Source organism: Lathyrus oleraceus, chromosome 6, assembly GCF_024323335.1.
Source record: "Lathyrus oleraceus cultivar Zhongwan6 chromosome 6, CAAS_Psat_ZW6_1.0, whole genome shotgun sequence".
In the NCBI taxonomy this organism is placed as follows: Eukaryota; Viridiplantae; Streptophyta; class Magnoliopsida; order Fabales; family Fabaceae; genus Lathyrus; species Lathyrus oleraceus.
This window is the reverse complement of record NC_066584.1, coordinates 359,874,449-359,890,230: the sequence shown is the minus strand read 5'-3', so window position 1 is coordinate 359,890,230 and position 15,782 is coordinate 359,874,449. Positions and strand designations below refer to the sequence as shown.

The window sequence follows — 15,782 nt, the reverse complement described above, 5'->3', positions numbered from 1 at the left end:
GGATTTGGATAAGTTTTTTATTTTTATTTTTTTTATATAGCAAAATATTCCTTGCTGCTCGCCGTAAAGTACGTGTGGGTCCCGATTTTGAGGGGATTTAGATTTATTTTAGTGTAATATATTTTTGAATAAAATTCTGTCACGTTTTCTAAAAGATGATTAGATTACAGCTCTAAGAAAATGGATTTTTTTTTCAGATATTTTTTTAAAGATCTAAAACAGTCATCATAAATCAGTTCCCTAAATAGTTCCTATAAATATCTTTTTTCTTTCTCATAATCTAAAATATGTTTTTTTGTCCATGCAAATTTTAATTTATTTGACAGAAATTTTAATCTAAAATATCCTCTCTTTTTTCTTCAGAAATTAATATTGATTGTTGATTGATTGAAATTTTGATGATCAAATTATTTACTATTTTGTTAAATCATTAAGTTTATTGATTGAAATTGGGTGTCCGAATGAGATTTAGGAAAAATCCCTATTGATTACGCATATGATGAAATTGGTGATTTTGGGACACTATAATTTCTGTTAAACTTAGAAAAATGCTCTTTTAGAATTTTGGATGATTATAAGTATTAAAAGTAATTATTTTGTTATGATTAGTCCGGTGGAACTATATTGATGGTCTTTTATTGACAATGTGTCGTTCGTATATGGAACTACTTTTTGGTGAATAATTTTTGGTGGATTATGTTAAAACTTTTCTTTTGGTGAAATACATGTTTTGCTTGTGTGAGGGTAAAGATTTCTCGCCCTTGTTTTAATGATGTCAAACATTTTTAGTTGTTCATAATGTGTACTTTGGACGGTGTCATCATATCATAGAATGCATTCATCCTCTAACATGCTCAAAGTATAAGTTCAATGTGTCAATGCATATAGGAGCATATCATAGATGTGAATAATGCACTTGATCATCGTTGGTACCTTAGGTTCATAAGACAATGGTTTGAATTGACCAAAATACATCTCAAAAACTCATTTTTGATAGTTTAAGAACTTTGAGTTGACTCATGACTTGGAGCGGTAGAACTGTGAGTCGACTCATGACTTGAAGTATAACTCTCGGGTCTGAACAGGTTGAGTCATAGGTCGACTCAACTCTAGAAAACCCTGTTTGAGTCGACTCATTGCCTGATTCATTTGAACCATGTTGCCATGGGTTTGAACAGGTCGAGTCATAGGTCGACTCAACTCTGGAAAAACCCTGTTTGAGTCGACTTGTCCCCTGTTTGAGTCGACTCATCGCCTGCTTCACTTGAGTGGTTTTGCCTCGGGTCTGAACAGGTCGAGTGGTCGCTGTTGGTACTCAATTTTCTGCTGTGTATTTTTGCAAAATTATTCTGTTATGTCTGTTACTTGGTCCATGCATCATATATATATTCTAGAGTCTCTTCTTCAACAAATAACAAGAAAAGTGAAAGATATACACTAAAGTTCCTCTTCATCTTCATTCTTTATTGCATTTCTCAACAACTACACATAACAATTTTTGTTGATCATTGTGCATTGTTGTGGTGATAACGTCCAAATATGATTGTGTAATCCCAGTTTGGGTAGAGGCTTTGAGTGGGTTTTCTTGAATAAAACCATTGGGGTTTTGTCCTCCAAAAATTGGGGGGGGGGGGGGGGGGGGGGGGTGCACTAATCTTTGCTTCATAGATTCAGCCGAGTGAAAGGTTTGAAAAACGGTGGGTTCGTTCAAACAAGTAATGGTAACCGGAGGATTGTGAAGAAAGGTTAGTGTTCAAGCGTCTTGCAATTGAAGTCAGCCGAGCTAGAATTTTGGAGAACATGGAGTTCTTGCAATAAGGTAGCTACAACAGGAGGTTTCACGCAGATCCGATCGAAATCAGTTGAGCTAGAGTTTTGGAGAACGTGGAGTTCTTGCAATAAGGTAGCTACAACGGGAGGTTTGTTCGGAACGTTTGAAGGACTTGGTTCAAGTCGAATCAAGGGGAGAGAGGTGAATAGGATCTACAATAACACTTGGGGTTGGTTGGTGGTGATCATTTCTTCTCTTGTATTAACTTTACAACTTGTTAATAAATATCTCAATTCTAGATTTTGAATTAGGGGTAGACGTACCCTAAGCGAGGACGAAAAGGGAATTGCCTAAAAACATATGGTGTTGTTCTCTCTTTCTCTTAACTCTTTAAATTCTGCAGAAATGGAGTCTTGTATGAAATTAATAGTAAAATTAATCTCGCTTAATTGTTGTGCATAGAAGTTGTTTGATAAATTGGTGCAATCACTTTGATTGCAACTAAGTAAAATTGTGCACATTCAATTTGAGTGAAATTGAGACTTGGTGTGGAGTGCACACCAAGTGTTTGATAAAACTAACCTCACACAAGTCTATCAATATTTTACTTTTTCTCTTATTGTGTTAACTCATCATTAGTGGTAACTATATCAATGATTTGGGTAATTAATCAATTGATTAAGATAGTGGTTGATTATCTCTATCTTAGTTATTCCATTTGGTTTCACGCATATTAAATCTTTCCATTAACGAATCGTTTAGACGATTGTGGTCTAGGGAGCTTTCGCAACCTTTAAAAACAATTTTAAAAAGCGCTAAATTTTAAATACTGATTTATTCAATCCTCCCTTCTAGATCGGTACTATCGTCTAACAAGTGGTATCACGAGCATCGGTTCATCTAGTGCTTCACATATAACTTTTTAGAAAATGAGTAACAATCCTAAAGGGGCGTACAATAAAGCGCCTATTTTTACCGGTGAAAACTACAGTTATTGGAAAGATTGTATGAGTATCCATATCAACTCTATTGATAGGAAGGTATGGAAAGTCATCCAAGATGGTCCTATGGAAATAACCGTGACCAATGTGGATGGTGTTGTTGTACTTAAACCTGAAGCACAATGGAATGAAGAAGATGAGAAAAAGTATAGATATGATTGGAAATCCAAAAATATGATCATCACCGCCTTAGGTGTTGATGAGTATTATAGGGTTTCCCATTGTACTAGTGCTAAAGCTATGTGGAACTCATTGTAAATTACCCATGAGGGAACCAATGATGTCAAACTAGCTAGAATCAACACTTTAACTCAAGAATTTGACATTTTTCATATGAAGGATGGTGAAACCATTGCCGATATGCAAGAATGATTTTCTTATCTAATCAATCGTTTAAATGCTCTTAATAGAACTACCCCTAATGATGTTGCTACTAATAAAATCTTAAGATGTCTTAACAGGGATTAGCAACCAAAGGTCACCGCGATTAAGGAAGTCAATGATCTAAGAACATTAGACATGACAACATTGTTTGGTAAGCTTCAAGAGCATGAGCAAGAGCTCATGAACCTTGAGAAACATGAGAAGAGTCAAAAGAAGGAGAAAGCTAAGGACACTGAAAGGAAGTCTATCGCTTTAAAGGCTTCAAGATCTAAGTCATCCACCAATGATACGTGTGAGAGTGAATCAAGTGATGATGATAAAGATTCGAATGAAGACATGAGGTTGTTCGTAAGGAGGTATAACTGATACCTTAGAAAGAATGAAGTTCAACATTCGGATAAAAATCTTGTCAATTATAGAAGACAATCAAAATTCCCGAATCGAGAGGAAGGTAAGACAACTAAGTCAAAAGGATCATACTATAATTGCAGAAAGGTCGATCACTATAAGTTGGATTGTCCCTTATTGAAGAAAGACAAAGAAAGAGACAAATGTCACAACAAATCTAGCAAAGCTAGAAGAACATACATTGCATGGGAGAGCGATAATGAGTCCTCAAGTGATGATAACTCAAGTGATGAAGAAGAAAATATCAATCTTTGTCTTATGGCTCATCAAAAGAAGAAAAAGAATGTAAGTCATTCTAAATATGACCATGTTTATAAAATGTCTTATTTTGGCTTGCAAAAAGCCTTTAGTACTCTACCAATTAGGCCAAGGAAGCTTTTAAACGCTTAGCCTCAAATAAGAAAAATTTCTGTTATTTAGAAAAGAAGGTTTCTGATTTCGAAAAGAAATTAGAAACTCTTAATAAATCTATTATAGAGGCTACTAAAGGCAAAGCTGAAAATGATAAGGGATTTTGGTTTAGATGATCTAGATGTGAAACTTGTCACATTTGGCAAAGAGAGGTTCGAACTCTTCAAGCTAAGTTAGACAAGGCTTTACAACCTAAAGTTACCTTTGTTATTGATCAATCACATTTTAGAAGTAACATGAATAATCCTTATCAAAAGTACACTTATTTGGTAAAGGATCAAGTTAGCAAAAGCAACTCTCATCAGAACTTAAATTGTCTATATTGTTGGAAGATGGGACATATTATTGCTAAATGCCGATTTAGGAGATTTTTAGTTTCTAAAGGAATTTTTCAATGGTTTCCCAAATGCAACCAAAAATTCACTCATACGCTAGGACCCAATAAAAATTGGGTACCTCCTTCCCTTGTTTAATTTGTAGGTGGAATGTCTTGATGATACGAAGAGAGCATGGTTTCTCGATAGTGGATGCTCAAGACACGTGACGGGTGACATTTCCTTATTCTTTGAATTTGTGGCTAAGAAGAAAGGGTTTGTAACCTACGGTGATAATAACAAGGGAGTTATACTCGGAAAAGATAGTGTAGATAATCCCTCTTCTACTACTATCGCATACATCCTTTTAGTTGAAGGCCTTGAGCACAATCTCATTAGTATTAGCCAATTATGTGACAAAGGATATAAAGTATCATTTTCAAAAGATTGTTGCATGATTGAACATAATGATAAAAAGAATGATGTGTTTAAGGGCTGGAGGGTAAATAATGTATACATGCTTAACTTGAATGAAGTATCTTTGACTAGCACTAAATGTCTCGTCTCCATGAGTGAAGACTCTTGGCTTTGGCATAGGCGATTAGCGCATGTCAACTTTGACTTGCTAAATAAAGTTATTGTAAAAGATCTAGTAGTTGGTCTTCCCAAAATTAAATTTTCAAAAGATCACTTATGTGATGCATACCAAATGGGAAAGCAAATAAGGATCTCTTTTAAATCTAAAAATATTGTTTCCACAACGAGACCCCTTGAACTTCTCCATATGGACCTTTTTGGGCCATCTATAATTAAAAGTCTAGGTGGAAACTACTATGATTTTGTTATAGTAGATGACTACTCTAGATTTTGTTGGACCATCTTCTTAGCAAGTAAAAGTGACATTTTTTCAGCTTTTGAAAAGTTTGCCAAGATTTCTCAAAACAAATTGAACACTAACATAGTTACTATCCGAAGTGATCACGGAGGTGAATTTGAAAACCACCTCTTTGAGGAATTTTGTGAAACAAACGACATCGATCATAATTTTTCTGCTCCAAGAACTCCACAACAAAATGGAGTAGTGGAATGTAAAAATCGAGTTTTATAAGAGCTTAGAAGGACTATGATCAATGAAAATGGCCTTCCTAAATATTTTTGGGTCGATGCCATAAATATGGCTTGTTGTGTATTGAATAGGATACTCATTCGTCCTATTCTAAACAAAACTCTTAATGAATTGCTAAAGGGAAGGCAGCCTAATGTTTCACATCTTCATGTCTTCAAATGTAAATGTTTTATATTAAATAATGTTAAATAAAACCTTGGTAAACTTGACTCAAAAGCCGATGAAGTTATCTTTCTCGGATACTCTTAATCTAGTAAAGCATATAGAGTATACAATAAAAGGTTACTTATCATTGAAGAATCCGTGCATGTTTCCTTTGATGAATTTTATCCAAAAATTGTCGGAGAAGGTATTATTGTTGATGGTGCAGGTGCTCCTTCGAAAGACATAATAAAAGATCAAGAAGAAAAGAGTGTTGAACCCCATCCAAAAAATAACTAAGGAGGAGCCGGATCACATATATGAAAAGAAAGAGGAGGATCATTCGATTAATAACAATGATCTTTATTTGGAATGGAAATCTTCTAAGGGTCATCCCATCGATAATATTCTAGGAGATATCTCAAAGGGAGTCACCACACGGTCAAAGATAATTAACTTTTGTTATCATTGCGCTTTCGTCTCTCAAATTGAGCCTAAAAACTCCAAAGACGCATTACTCGATGAACATTGGTTTTTAGCAATGCAAGAGGAACTTAATCAGTTCCAAAGAAATGAGGTGTGAGATATTGTTCCCCCTCCGCGAGACCATCGAGTAATCAGTACTAAATGGGTGTTTAGGAACAAGTTAGACGAAAACAGAGTTATAACTCGCAACAAGGCTCACCTTGTTGCTCAAGGGTATAACCAAGAGGAAGGCATCGACTATGAGAAAACTTATGCTCCAGTCGCTCGACTCGAGGCTATACTTCTTTTGCTTGCCTATGCTTGTTCTCAAAATTTCAAATTATTTCAAATGGATGTTAAGAGCGCTTTCCTAAATGGTTACATTAATGAAGATGTCTGTGTATCTCAACCTCACGGTTTTGAAAACTATGAGCATCCTAGCTATGTTTATAAGCTTAAGTGTGCTTTGAACGGTCTTAAACAAGCCCCTAGGACATGGTATGAGCGTCTTAGCAAATTTCTACTAGAACAAGGATTCTCAAGAGGGAAGGTTGATACAACCCTTTTTATTAGGCGTCAAGGAAAACACTCTATTTTAGTTCAAGTCTTTGTAGATGACATTATTTTTGGATCTACTAACATAAATTTGGTCAAGGAATTATCTGAGTTGATGCAGGGAGAGTTTGAAATGAGCATGTTAGGGGAGCTAAATTACTTCCTCGGACTTCAAATCAAGCAACTTGAAGAAGGGACTTTTGTGAGCCAAATGAAGTATTGCAATGAGTTACTCAAGCGCTTCGATATGGAAAACTCCAAAGTAATCGACACTCCAATGCCTACTGCAATTAATATGGATCGGGATGAAAATGGTAAGGTCGTAGATATAAAAAGGTATAGAGGTATGATCGGTTTCCTCCTCTATGTTACCGCATCTCGACCGGATATTATATTTAGTGTATGCATGTGTGTTAGGTATCAATCATGTCCCAAAGAGTCACATTTAAATGTCGTCAAGCGCATACTTAGATACCCCAGTGGTACTTCGAAGTATGGGCTTTGGTTTTCTAAGGGAAATAATTGCTCTTTGGTTGGCTACTCTAATTCTGACTTTGCCGGTTGCAAATCGGATAGGAAAAGCACTAGTGAAACTTATCATTTTTATTCAAAATCCTTAGTGAGTTGGCACAACAAAAAGCAAGTTTCGGTTGCTTTGTCAATGACCAAGGAGGAATACATTGCAGCCGGTAATTGTTATGCTCAAATTTTGTGGCTCAAACAACAATTACTCGACTTCAATGTTTAACTTGAACGTATTCCATTTTTTGTGACAACACAAGTGCCATCAATTTAACCAAAAATCTTATACGATATTCATGCACTAAACATATTGAAATTCGGCATCACTTCCTTAGGGATCATGTTGAGAAAGGTGATGTTGTCTTCGAGCACGTTGATAGAGAAAATCAACTTGCCGATATTTTCACAAAACCACTTACGACAGAGCCTTTCTTCCATATTCTTAGGGAACTTGGTGTTCACAATATCTCAGATCGCTTTTAAATTTATATATGATGCTTGCTCTATATCTATGTCTGTCTATTCCTTGATTTCTAAGTGTGGGATATGTGAGGGCACTCATCGTCTATCATCATTGGAGGTAATATCGTTCCTATCTATTTGAACTATCCTAATCAAGTATGTATGTATATACGTGTTCTATGTAATGCAATTCTTGATGTTCATTTTATGGTTTGATCTAAGTTTGATCCATTTCTATGTTTGAATTATGCTTGAACTTGCTTAGGTATCATATTTAACATGCATGTTACTGTATTTAGTTATTTGTCTTAAAGTTTATGCTAAACAAATGTGGCAATGTTATTTACTTATTTTCTTTAGATACATGCCTTATTTATGACTATAATTTTATCATTGACTTTATTTTATGTGAATGGTTGTTAATGTTAATCTGTTGCAAAGTAGTTGACTATGTGTTTATGAATATATTTGTTTTATGTTGACCATGTCCTTGCCTCTTTTTGATGTTTTCAAAGGGGGAGAAGCAATGGAAACACACACAACTTGATTAGGATAGTAGATTTGTAAAGGAATGCATAAAATCAGGGGGAGGATGGCTATCAAAGTACGCGATTGTGCCACAGTTTTCCATCATAAAAAAGGGGGAGTATGTGAGGGCAAAGATTCCTAGTCCTTGTTTTAATGATGTCAAACCTTTTTAGTTGCTCATAATGTGTACTTTGGACGATGTCCTCATATCATAGAATGCATTCATCCTCTAACATGCTCAAAGTATAAGTTCAATGTGTCCATGCATATAGGAGCATATCATAGATGTGAATAATGCACTTGATCATCGTTGGTACCTTAGTTTCATAAGAGAATGGTTTGAATTGACCAAAATATATCTCAAAAACTCATGTTTGACAATTTAAGAACTTTGAGTTAACTTATGATTTGGAGCGGTAGGACTGTGAGTCGACTCATGACTTGGAACGTAACTCTCGGGTCTGAACAGGTCGAGTCATAGGTCGACTCAACTCTGGAAAAACCTGTTTGAGTTGACTCATCCCCTGTTTGAGCCGACTTATTGCCTCTTTCATTTGAACCATGTTGCCAAGGGTCTAAACAGGTCGAGTCATAGGTTTACTCAACTCTGGAAAAACCCTGTTTGAGTCGACTCATCCCCTGTTTGAGTCGACTCATCGCCTGCTTCACTTAAGTAGTTTTGCCTCGGGTCTGAACAGGTCGAGTGACCTGTGTGAACAGGTCGAGTTGTCGCTGTTGGTACTCAATTTTCTGCTCTGTATTTTTGCAAAATTATTCTGTTATGTTTGTTACTTGGTCCATGCATCAATATATATATTATATATATTATATATATATATATATATATATATATATATATATATATTAAGAGAGAGAGAGAGAGAGAGAGAGAGAGAGAGACTCTTCTTCAACAAATAACAAGAAAAGTGAAAGATATACACTAAAGTTCCTCTTCATCTTCATTATTCATTGCATTTCTCAACAACTGCACATAATAATTTTTGTTGATCATTGTGCATTGATGTGGTGATAACGTCCAAATAGGATTGTGTAATCTCAGTTTGGGTAGAGGCTTTGAGTGGGTTTTTCTTGAATAAAACAATTGGGGTTTTGTCCTCCAAGAATTGGGGGTTTTTGCACTAATCTTTCCTTCATAAGAATTGGGGGGTTTTTTGCACTACTCTTTCCTTCATAGATTTAGCCGAGTGAAAGGTTTGAAGAACGGCGGGTTAGTTCAAATAAGTAACGGTAACCGGAGGATTATAAAGAAAGGTTAGGGTTCAAGCGTCTTGCGATTGAAGTCAGCCAAGCTAGAATTTTGGAGAACATGGAGTTCTTGCAATAAGGTAGCTACAACCAGAGGTTTGACGCAAATCTGATCGAAATCAGCTGAGCTAGAATTTTGGAGAATGTGGAGTTCTTGCAATAAGGTAGCTACAACCGGAGGTTTGTTCGGAACGCTTGAAGGACTTGGTTCAACTCGAATCAAGGGAAGAGAAGTGAATAGGATCTGCAACAACACTTGGGGTTGGTTGGTGGTGATCATTTCTTCTCTTGTATTAACTTTGCAACTTGTTAATAAATATCTCAATTCTAGATTTAGAATTGGGGGAAGACGTACCCTAAGCGAGGACGAAAGGGGAACTGCCTAAACAAATCTGGTGTTGTTCTCTCTTTCTCTTAACTCTTTAAATTCTGCAGAAATTGAGTCTTGTGTGAAATTAACAGTAAAATTAATCTCGCTTAATTGTTGTGCATATAAGTTGTTTGATAAATTGGTGCAATCACTTTGATTGCAATGTAAAATTCTACACATTCAATTTGAGTGAAATTGAGACTTGGTGTGGAGTTCACACCATGTGTTTGGTAAAATTAACCTCACACAAGTCTATCAATATTTTACTTGTTCTCTTATTGTGTTAACTCATCTTTAGTGGTAACTATATCAAAGATTGGGGTAATTAATTGATTGATTAAGATAGTGGTTGATTATCTTTATCTTAGTTATTCCATTTGGTTTCACGCATATCCAATCTTTCCATTAACAGATCGTTTAGACGATTGTGGTCTAGGGAGCTTTCGCAACCTTTAAAAATAATTTTAAAAAGCACTAATTTTTAAATATTGATCTATTCAACCCCCGTTCTATATCGGTACTATCTTCTAACAGCTTGTTCATACTAACATGCATGCATATATTTTGTAGTAGGTAGGACTCCGGTCCAATGTGGCCTTATATCCATTTGGTGGGGTTGTTGGTTCAATTGAGGGACCAGATGCGGACCTTGGTAGGGTCGTTGGTTCAATTGAGGGACCATATGCGGATCTTAGATCTATTTGGTGGGATCGTTAGTCTAGTTGAGAGACCAGAGATAGGTCTTAGACCTATTTGGTAGGGAAGAAATCAGTAAATATACCTCTAATGTCCACAAAAATATGGTACCACTTGCATATAGGTGATGGAGTTGGTAAAATCACTTCAATCATACATATAATACATATTTTATACAATTTTACAACATTAACACTTTTGAGATATTATCATAGGTCAGTGACCATATGTGTTAGGGAAACCCGTTTGGCCAAAACACATAACATACAAGAACACATAGATACATAACACAAAAACACATAATATAAAAACACATAAAATATATTAACATACAAGGACTCTTGGCGTTGATGAGAGGGTAAGGGAACTCTCATCATCCTACTGTCCAAAATCACCTTACAGTAAGCAATCCACCTACCTTAATCGAAACTTTTTCTCACAAATCTCCCGTTTTCGCTATCAGATGCACTGCTTCACCAATTTTGGGATTTTTCCTGTTTTGGCCTAACTATCACGCTCCTTTTAAAATTTATAGTTCCAATCTCATTTGAACACTTCACCTCCTACTTACTCTCACATCCCATGTTACTGTTAAATTTCCTAACTTAAAATAATCAGTTCTTTTTATTAAAAATTATCCCAATTAAATAATTGTTCTAACTTAAAATAAAATAATAATTATAATCTTACCGTTAACATTTTTAACGTTAAAAATCATTTCCTTTTTATTATTAATAAAAACCATCCCAATTAAATAATTAGTTTAAAATATTCCAATTAAATAAATATTCTTTTAATTAAATCTTAAAATTCCAATTATTTCTATTATTACTAATATCTTAAAACTAACTAATTATCACTAATAATTCAAATAATTCTAATTCTAAAATCTCACGTTCTAAACTCAATTATTTTAGTAATTATAAAATTATCAAAATACCCTTATAACACACAAACTATCAAAAATAATACAATTACTCAAAATAAATCATACTACACACAATTCAAATATTCTAATATTTAATTAAAATATTAAAATAAATTAGGGGTGTTACACTTATATTTTCTACAAACTAATGAAATGATTAATCTGTGCGCCATAATAGTTAAATTTATGTGTAAAGAGAGTGAGGCGGGGCATAAGTTCACATTTGGTATGCTTGATAAAGCTAGAGAAATTGTTTGAATCAATGAGTTCTTAGCCAAGCCGATAAGCTATAGGATAGACAACTCTAAATTGGTCCTAAAGTACACGAAGAAAGGATATATCATGATCAGACAAGTGGTGACACCTACTCATTTTGGGAAATTACTCCTTAATTGGGAAGACTCGTACATGGTGCATCACAAGTTGTTTCTAGAACCTGGAACTAAATGAACTTGAGATGTTATTATAGTTGATTATTTTATGTTTCATTTTGATTGAATTGGGCAAGGACATTTATCTTCCCACTGTATGAATTATCAAGACTTGGTTTTACTAGATAACAAAGGTAGGGTGACACTTTTTCCCCTACAAGGGAATTAGTTTTCAATGAGGTGCCTTATTTTTCTAATGTACTTGACCATGAATTCATTATATGTTACAGGTATTGGTATACTCTTAGATTATCACCTCATTAAAAATGGGTGATGTTTAATGCCCACATCCAATCAGGTAGGTCTGTCGTGAACTTGAAGACCAAGCTGAACACGGTAAGGAAAGACGCTCACGCAAACCCAAAAATCACTGAAGTCCACGAGTGAGGAGCGTGATGAGGAAAAACGTTCTTTAAATGAACTAAAGGAATCCCATAAGAAGAAAGATGAAGACCCTAAGAAACTTGGCAAAAATCTCACCCAAGCTCAAAGACTTGGAGAATTTTCTCACAGCGGAGACCCTTCTTAAAAAGAAACTAGAGGGAGAGTCTAATAGAATATAAGGACATGGTGGTAAAGGTTAATGATAAATCCATTGATTTGGTCAAGATGCAGAGGACCTTCCTTTATCCTGACCTAGATTTTGAAGAGCTTGATCAGGAGAAAGTCCCCTAATAAGTAAGCAATTGTAGATTTATGTGCTTGCAAGTATGATACAATCAAATGTGCTTGGTGATCTCTCCCAATACAAACCCAATGAATGAGGGGTAAGGAGGATTCCAAGGTGTGAACTCAATGCTAATGAATATGATGAGAATAGCATGAGGGATCTTGGGGTCAAAATTGGGGTCTTACAGCTGCTCCTATTTAAGGACGTTCTAGCTGAGGAGATGAAGGTTAAAATCTTCGTATCGACTCAGTAGAATGGACTTAAATAGCAACATATAGAAAAAAATTTTGGTCCCTAAGAGACCTCATGATACATATGATATGAATTCTAAAAATAATCTTGTGGGGAAAATTTTGTCACAAGGGAAAATAATCCGGAGAGACTGAAAGTCCGCAGGAGCATAATGCATTCCATAAGGAAAACTCACTGGGGAGACAGAGACTCTGGGGGATAAAAGTTACGCGTAGGCCAGGATACGACTTAAAACTGTTGGGGGGACACAAGGGATTCCATGAAAATAAATCGATGGAAAGACTCAGCCAGGGAATAAAAGGAACATCTGCAGGGGAAATGGGTAGATCAGAACAAAGCTGAAATACTCGATCCCAAGCAGGAAACAACGATTTCACTGAGGAAATATGCACTCAAACTCAACTAGGGAAGAAATGATCTTCAACACAGGAGTAACAGAAATGTATTATCCACTACCGGTTACTGGATAAGGTAATAACAAATCTGGAAGAGAGGACATTGATGACACTGAAATTCACCGTATTTTCGACTCCGATTTCGCATGCATTTTAGTTGTTTTATTGTTATTTTGTTGTGTTATTACTATGTTTCTCTTTGTTTTCAGGTTTTCAGTCTAATCGGAGCCCCGATCGAGAAAAGGAGTAGAAACGAGCTAAAAACCCTAAAATTCAGCATTTTACACTTGTGGCTCCCACTGTGGCTGGCGCCATGGGTCCAGCCATGACGTGTCCTAGCTCAACTTCCCTCAACTGCCACGTTCCCCACTACCTCCACTTGGGCGTCACACTTTTCTCTTGTGGCGGGCGCCACAAGAAGAAAAGTTTTCCCTCCCAATTTCAAACTGAAGGGCATCCTTGTCTTTTCCATTATTTTACTTGCCTATAAATAGAGACTCGAATTCATTTATTTAATCATCTAAACTTAGAGCAAACGCAAACTTAGAGCAAACTTAGATTCACTTAGGCATATATTCAGTATTTTAAAAGTGGTAATCGCTTCGCATTGGGGTGTTACCACAATTGTGTAATCAAGTCTGTGATCGAGTCTGTAATCGAGTTTGGAGCACTTTGGAAGGAAGTTAATCCTGCCGCCATTTTCATTTCCGCTTCGCATTTTATTCAACCCTCCAATTGGAGCAGGTTTTTATTGCTCGCCTTTATCTATTTTATTTTCCCGCACTGTCTTTACTTTATTTATTTCTCGCACTCGCTTTACTTTATTTATTTCTCGCACTTGCACTTTACTTTTATTTATTTCCCGCACTCGCACTACTTTTATTTACTTTTCGCACTCGCCCTACTTTTATTTATTTCCCGCACTCACACTACTTTTATTTACTTTCCGCACTCGCACTACTTTTATTTAAATTAAAATGCACCTTTACTTTACCATGTCTAACTAAACCTATAAGGTTAGAATGTAAGGATCGTAATTGAATCGATAATCCGTACAATTGTTCGTAGAAACACTTAAGGGCTATTTTGACTTTCAACCTAAGTTTTCCCACACTTAATCTCTGTTGGGTAAGATCGAAAGTCGTCCAACGTCTTTTTAAACTTAGTTGTTTTTAACTATTTTAAATACAGCGAAAGCGCTTTGTTTAGTTCATTAGGAGTTTTTAACTTAAGAAGAAAAGTGATTTTAAAACTATTTTTGGACGCGTTTATAAGTTTAGAGTCTGGTTCGTGAGAACCTCTTTTGGTTAAGAAATCCAGGTTAAAATACTTTTCAACTTAGTCAAGATACTATATTTCTTAAAAATAGGTTTACTACTCTAACGCAATTTGCGCCTTTTTATAAGTGACAATAAGAGGGTTTGATTAGGGAGTACAACTTGGTTCTGAATACGCGAAAGCGACAGTTCCTGTTAAATTAGTTCTTTTCAAAGTAGGAAACACTGCCCACAAGTAGTTCTATTGGCAAGTACTTGGATTATTAATTGATTATGTGAATTACATTCGAGCCTGTCTTTATTAATTGAACTTTATTCAACACTTTACTTTTCATTGCACACTCTAAAAACCCATATTTTGATAACCTTAGATAAACACCATAACAATAGATAACGATAGATTGACACTTGGTCTCTGTGGATTCGACAATATTTTATATTACTCTGACGCGTTCGTATACTTGCGAAAAACACGCATCAAGTTTTTGATGCCGTTGCCGGGGACCAATTTCGTCAAATTTCGTACCCTGTTGTTATATCGTTTAAACTTAGGTTATTACCCGCCGGTCAATGCGAAGACTTTGCAGCACCGGAAGCTTAGTATACCCTCTGGTGGAACCTGAACGTTACGCTCGCGCACATTTATTCTTCCATAGAATTAGGAGAGCTATGGCTGAAGATCAAAACCAAAGACCTCTTAAGGATTTCGCCCAACCATCCAACGAAGAACCTAGTTCTAGTATAGTAAACCCAACAGTCCCAGCTAATAATTTCGAACTTAAACCCTCCCTGTTGCAACTAGTGCAACAGAGACAATTCGCAGGTCTCGCTACCGAGAACCCAAACCAACATTTAAAAATCTTTCTCCAATTAGCAGACACTTTTAAAACCAATTGAGCTTCTCCCGAGGTAATCCGTTTAAGATTATTCCCTTTTTCCCTTAGAGATAAAGCCCTATCATGGTTAGATTTCCTTACACCCAATTCCATTACGACTTGGGATAACCTTAGAAGAGTATTCCTTGCTAGATACTTTCCCCCAAGTAAGACCGCCGTTCTTCGAAACCACATAACTAGATTTACCCAGAACCAAGGAGAATCGTTGTTCGAAGCTTGGGAGAGATATAAAGAGTTGTTAAGAGCATGCCCACATCATGGCTTAGAAAATTGGTTAATCATTCAGACCTTCTATAATGGACTTCACTATAACACTAAGATGACCATCGACGTTGCCGTGGGCAGTGCGCTGATGAACAAACCTTATCCTGAAGCCAGTGCCCTCATTGAAGATATGGCTAAAAACGATTAATCATGGGGAGTCGAATGAGCGACATTTGAGAAGAAGGAAGCCCAAGGAGGAGTACATGAACTAAGCTCTATAGACATGATGCAAGCTAAAATGGACGCATT

At 35.9% G+C, this 15,782-nt stretch overlaps 1 non-coding gene across 1 annotated transcript; it reads right to left on the bottom strand.

The window, feature by feature from the left end:
- Positions 1–15,426: 15,426 nt before the first annotated feature.
- On the bottom strand, positions 15,427–15,533 carry LOC127099565 (small nucleolar RNA R71). The gene has a single exon (XR_007794055.1). It is a non-coding gene; the product is annotated as a small nucleolar RNA R71 (small nucleolar RNA).
- Between the last annotated feature and the right edge of the window lie 249 nt (positions 15,534–15,782).